Source organism: Anomalospiza imberbis, chromosome 7 (assembly GCF_031753505.1).
Source record: "Anomalospiza imberbis isolate Cuckoo-Finch-1a 21T00152 chromosome 7, ASM3175350v1, whole genome shotgun sequence".
NCBI classification, from domain to species: domain Eukaryota; kingdom Metazoa; phylum Chordata; class Aves; order Passeriformes; family Viduidae; genus Anomalospiza; species Anomalospiza imberbis.
The window spans coordinates 27,475,496-27,482,476 of record NC_089687.1 but is presented as its reverse complement, the minus strand read 5'-3'; positions in this window follow the sequence as shown (position 1 = coordinate 27,482,476).

Sequence of the window (6,981 nt, the reverse complement as noted above, 5' to 3'; positions counted from 1 at the left end):
TGATATAGTGTCTACTCTGTGTCAGAAATCACAAACCAAGTATACCTTCTTTTCCTGGAAAATAAATCAATATCAAAGCAGAAGCTTCATCTTATTTAGCACAGGCAGGAATTATTTCTAACTTAGGCCCATAAGGCTGCTTAGAAGTCAGTCAATTCAGTTAGAACTTGTGTTGCATTAGAACTGGTGTTTGAGGAATGGATGGATTAGATTTCACTTGAATATTTGCCTTTGCCATTTTGCAGAAATAATGAAAGGCATAAAAAGGGTAAATCAGGATAAGACCCAGAAACACACAGTCAGTCAGTTCTGCAGTTTCACTTTCTTGGAAATGAAATTGAGATCTATATGAGAGTTCAGGGTTGTAAATGGAAAAACTTTTCTATTTCACTGGACTGAGTCTATGGTAATATTCAGGATTTTTTTCATTTGCCAAGAAATTCTGCATGATATTGTTTTTTAAAATTTTATTATTTTTAGAATTTACCTATACTTTAAACTAACAGAACTGTAGTAATCTGATGAGACTGGAATACAGGTATTTTAAGCCATTTAAAATAAATACACATTTGTTTAATATATAGTGTTTTATATATAGTGCAATGAGTTCCATCAGTTTAAGTGCCAGAGATTAGCAGGATTTAAAGATCATTAAAACGTAGGTGGCGAAATCAACTGTTACATATGCTTTTTAAGATTAGATTATATATTCCTGAACCACATAACTGGAGGATATGAGAAGAAATCCCCCATTTATCAGGTCTCCAGTGAAACCAACAGCTCAGTTAACCAGACTAGAAATGGGAGAGCTTGGTTTGCTCTCCTGGAGTGTGTGATGTGCAACCTGAAAGGGAAATGGGCTAAGTGGGACAGAACTGAACACCAGCCTCCACTTGCTGCACTCAGCAAGGAGCTGGAGGCTGGCCCAGGGTGCCAAATGTAAGTGACTGACATTAGGGGCTACATTTATGTCTTAGGGTTTTGTAATAGGCACATATGTAGGTAAAGTGCTCCTGGAACTGGGTAGTATTGGACATAGAAGGATTCTTGAACTGGGTGATGAAATTCCAGGCAGATGCTGTTCTGCCTGTAGTAGTGGTAACAACTCTGGGTAGTTGCAGTAAATGCAAACACTGAAGTTAGATTTTTTTTTTCCCCTTTAATGCAAGGTAAGGTCTGTGAAAGCACAGTACTAAATAAAGTGCCTCTTCTTCTAACCAGCACCTGACCCCAGCCAGCAGCTGCTGACACTCCCTGCAGCAGCTCCTCACAGTGGGGAGAAAATAGGAAAAAGGGAATTGAAAGAACTCTACAGTGGAGATAAAAAACAATTTAATAGGTGAAGAAAAGAATGGGGTGGGGGGAAACAAGTGAGGCAAAGGAGATGGCACCACCTCCCACAGGCAGAGCAGCGCCCAGCCAGTCTCTAAACATTTATTTTGGAGGTCAAAATACCACCCCCCCGCCACAAATCTTTTTCTTCTTCCAGTTTTTATTTCTGCTCTTAAGGATGCGTGACATGAAATGGGTCACTCCGAGTCCCATCTGTGTCCTGTCCCAGCCTCTTGCCCACCCTCAGCCTGGCTGTGGGGGTGTAGTGGGAAACAGAGGTGGCCTTGATACTGTGCAAGCACAGCTCAGCAATAGCCAAAACACTGGTGTGCTGTCAGCACTGCTGTAGTCACAGAGCCAGAACATGGCACCATATGGGCTGCTGTGAAGAAAGTTAACTCCATCCCAGTCAGACCCACCACAACCCCAAATCATACTGCTTTTTTTTTTTTGTTTGTTTGTTTTAGTTTACCTTTGTATATCCTAGTTTAAAATTCAGATTTTCCATTTTCTTTGAAATCATTTTCTCACTGTAGACCTCGAATACTCAGTTTTCCTCAGGTGGTTGCCACATTTCATTGCTGCTGAGATTCCTTGGCCTATTCAGCTATGTTATGATCTCTGTCGTGTTTTTCATTAGCAGGCTGAGACCTATATTTTCTTATGTTACAAACAAAATCTGTTTGGCTTAGCCTGGCATTCTTCTTGGTACTCCTGGTAGGCCTTCACAGGTTCTTCAAAACTATTCATTTAGGACCAGTAGAAAAAGTTATTAGCCCTCTTTGTTTACTCACCAAATGTCTTTCACATTTCTCTCTTTTATGATTGCTTTTCTACCCAACACTTCCAAATCATCTTTGTTATGACAGACAACTGCCCCTGTCTTGGCAGATCGTGGCCTTTGCAGGCACACAGAACAATCTCACTTCAATCCAATTGTCAAAATCATTATTGGGAGATTCTGGAGCAATGCTGCATCCCCATTACAGTTTACTCCCAGACAAGGTGTGTCTAGTTTTTAATCAAATTGCTGGGTATAATGCCTGGCTCTAGACTTTGTGTCACTGCATATTTGCATATACTCTGTATTTTTCTTGGAGCAATTGTGAGCAATTTACTTTTGCCTTCACTATCATATTTCCCTATGACTGGAACCCACTTAATTCCTTCAGTTTCTCAATGTCTTTATTAAAATTGACATCCCACATCCATCCTCATCTTTGCACAACAGTTCTTTCAGGTTACTGGTTTGGAGCAGCTGGATGCCAATTTCACTCCCTAATTCACAGTGCTGAGGAGCCTTTGTAACCCTTATTTGCCTGCAGGAACAATCCCAACCTTGCACTGACCCATTTATAACTCTTACTCTGCTGCAGTCTCCTTGCCCAGCTTTCGAAGTTCCTCCTGGCTGATTCCATCTTCTCAGGTCAGTTTATAATCTCCCCCTACAGCTTTTCTGCCTTTCTTTTTACATTTTTAGGTTAAAAAAAATTACTATGTTCTGTTCTCACATGGAGTGAAATTAGTCACGCAATTTGCCCCCTTCACCTGCAAATTGTTGAATCTGGGGAAAGGGAGTCTTTTGATCTCTTTTCCTTTCCTTGGCACCTGTGTCTCCAGACTTTTGAGCTTCTCACAAGACTTCTCTCTGAGAAGAAAACACTAAAAATTTTCCAAATGTCATCACCTTTAAAAGAAATGTAACATTCTAGTAATTTTGAAATGTTTAAAATTCAGAACTATTAGTGATATTATCCAAGGGTTTTGTATATTGTCTTAAATGTAAGGTACAGTACAGAGCAGACATCACTGAAGTTCTTCAAGCAAATGTTATTGAAAAAAGTACTGCAGGAAAAGAGAAGGAACGGTGTGGAGGGGTCATGAATCTTTTGGCAGTGATGACACTGTTGACTGGCAAGTTAATATAAATATTTTAAAATTTAATGGGGGGTGGTTTTCACTGGTTTAATAGTTGTTGGTTTTATATGTACTTTTTTGGGTGTATATATAAAGTAGGTGACAAGTTTCTGTGAGAACTATACAAAGAACCCGAGCCTAGGGAGGTTGGGATGGTGTGAAAGCTAAGAAAATACAGCTAATGAGATAAAGTGAGGAAAGGGACTTCTTAGCCCAAGAAAAGGAAAAGCAAAATGGAGATAAGAATTAAAATATAGAAATTGTTCTAAGAACACTGATAAGTTGTCCTTCCACTAGGCATGGGAAATTAATTTAATACACAACAAGGAAAACAGAAGTTTGATAAGAGGAAATATTTTTTTTTTTATACAGGCTTTGACATGGTGGAGTTTTGAAGGAGGCTGAGGAACTTTCCTCAGCAATGTTGAACACACACCTGCCAGGATGGGCTAAGTCAGTTCTGGCATTCTCTTTTGCACCCCATCTATTTTCATATACTAACTTGATTTTTAATACTACAGTAAAGGCAAGATTTTTCCCACTTTTTGTTCTCACAGAAAGTTGATTCTTAATATTATTAATGTGGAAGTAATAACAAGACCATAAACCTTTTGGCTTTCTAATTTTTCTATTTATTTTTTCTATTATTCTTTAATGTTTAACTTAGGGACATATCACACCTTTCCCCATTCAGTTCAATTTTGTTCACTCTGACAATTTTATTATGATTTTTGCACTATGTTATATTTTTTTCAAGTTCCAGCTCCTTGGCAGCTATGACCAGGTAAAATGCTGCTTCTGGTTTTTCAAAACTAGTAAAACACTTATTCATCATGGGAATGTTTGACTAAACAGCAAACACTCAAAAGAATCAAAGGTAAACAAATTATTTCTGAAAGATATTACTGTTTGAAAACAAACTGCTGCATTTGTATATGCCTGAACCACAATTTTTAAGGGAGACAGTGCTGAGCCCGTCTAGACTGTGCTGAGTTATTTTAATGTATTTCTCCAGTGTTTCAGATAGGAAAGATGACTGGCACTTACATGACTCCTTGCTTCAATTCCTACATAGCAAACAGGAAATGTTTTTGTGCAAATGGCAAAAGTGCTGGATTTTGTTAAAGCAAGTGAAAAGACTTTCAAAACAAGAATTATGGAAATGGAGAGAACTTTATACTGATATAAGTTGCTTTCATTGAAATCTTTGGGTAACTTGCTGCTGAGAGCAGCTATGTATTTGATTTACATAATTTGGCTTTTTAATTTTTATATTTTTTGTATGTAATTCAAATTACTATGAAATGTTTCTGCCCTGCATATGAGCAAGCCCCAAGCTTTCTACATTTGACTGTTACGTGTCACTATATGTAATAGTAATAAATTTTTTTTGTTTAATTTTGTACGTACAAATTTTAGGTTGATACAGAAAAGTGTAATTCACCTTAATTTATCTTGCACCTCTGACAATATTTTTCTGATTTATTTTACTGATGGTTTTGGAAACATGTATTTTCTTGTTTGCAAGAATTACTGAATCCCAGACTCCTTTTGGTCTCTCTACTAAGAAAAAAACCACAAGAAATAATTATTCAGTAATTATTATATATTTAAGTTGTTTAGGAATTGGGGATAAAATTCTCCCTCAATAAAGTCAGTTGCCTTTAAATGGATTAAATCCTAAAGCTGGGCTGTTTCCTTTCCTAGGATTGAAGTGCAAGTAAGTTTTCTTTATGTGCTTCCTTTACCTTAGGCTGAAATATTCTAATGCTTGCATACCTTGTTAAAGTTCTTTTGAAGTTTGCAGAAGTGGAAGGAAAAAAGATCTCCAGTCTGGCCCAGCGTTTTTGGAGGCAGAAGTGCCCACTCCAGATGATACCTTTGAGTAACCACTGAGATCATAACAGAGTTTAGGCTTGCCTTCTTTCAAACCCTGGCAGCCTCAGAGTAGAATCAGCCAGGACTAAGAAATTAACCTCCATCTCCCATGGTCCCGTAGGCTTTAATGTTTCAGTTCTGCAAGGGGCTGAGGAGCCTGGCCTTGATCCAGGCAACTATTTGGATTTTAGGAATTGTCATCCATATAAATGACACACTCAGGTGCTGTTCACCATTTCCCTTGTTCAAACCCTGAAAGATTAAGATCTTCATCCTGATAATTTCCACCATGCCAGAAGGAAGGTGCCCAAGCTGCACAGTCCTGGAAACTGGGAGACTTTAGTAGAGAAGGCACACTGCCCATTTTCATTCTTGTCACACTCTTTCTTAACCATCAATTACTGACTGTGACTGAGAAATGAGACACTGAGGTCGGATTTATGATATGCTCCTGTGCCACTGGTGTTAACAAGTGCAGGTTTTCTTTCCGGGCTGAAATGTCACTCCCTCAGCTGACAGAAGGTGTGTCTCTCATCTTTAAAATGTAGAAATGAACATTGCTTTACTTTACCAAACAAATAATACCTGAAAACCAGAAGACTGACAAATATGCTTTTAGTCCTGGTGTTGCAAACTGCTGAGCTGGCAGGGAACAGAAGATGAAATCTTAGTGGCAGTGATGGCAGTGGGACCCTTATTTTTCCTGTATTATTTTCCTAGGACCAAGCATTTTAGATGATTGGTTCAGAATTTTACTTCCCAGCTTATCTTTTAACTCTTGTATTCAAAATAAAAATGGGAATAAATATTCTAATAAAACATACTTAGTAGGAGATGGGAAATGCTGAAAGAACTAATCTTATGGGTATGAAGAAAACTCTCACTGCTCTGAACCACTTGTAGGTTATAATTAATGCCAGACCCATATGTCTGATATGATGGGAAAAGATCTTGATGTCTTAAAAGAAGTTGCTGGTTTATGAATACTCTTAGGATATGCATTTTTCCAGATGTCATTTCTGGAGTGATTACTCTAATTATTGTTAAATACAATCGGAAACTGGCAATAAATATAACTGAAGTGAAAGATTATTTGAAGAACCCACACAGAAACTTCTTGGTTCATTCAACTATCAGATGAGCAGGTTGGCTAGCAATAAATCACACTTTATAAGTGACAGCTGAATGTCTTTTATCTGGAGTGATACTCAGGCAAGAGTAAAAGATGCCAGGGAATGTTAAATTGAATTGATAACATCAAATTATTAATAATGGGTGAAATTTGGATGTCCTTCCTTGGTTTTTGATTCAGTGCTCTACTTTAACAGAAGCTGAATAAACATTAAGTAACAACTGATTCTGACAACAGATTCTGACAACTGATTCAACAACCTCAAAATGCGACCCAGTAATACTTACCACTTATATTGTGCTCTGAACTTTCAGAGCTCTTCTGTGGGTCAAATTTTGAACACAATGGGGCTATTGAAGTGAGCATGATTTGGTCAATTAACCTGTTAAATTTTTGCGTGCAAGGCAGTCAGAGGCCTGCTGTGGTTTTGGAGAGGGGTTACTCAGATCCAGCAAGTTACAATATGTTGAGAATCCCATAGAGGTTGTATCCAAGTAGGGGCCTTGTTGGAGCCCTGCTCCTTGTGGAATAATTAATCACATGGAACTTTTTAAATTGAAAAACCATATTAACTTGTCTGCTACTCCAGCTGGAGAGAATAAAATCATAATGTTTTATGATAAATTACATATATTTCTTATATATATACCACTTGTCAGACATTTTTCCCCTGAAGTTGAAACCACAATGTCACATATAAACATGTTTTTATAATGCACCAT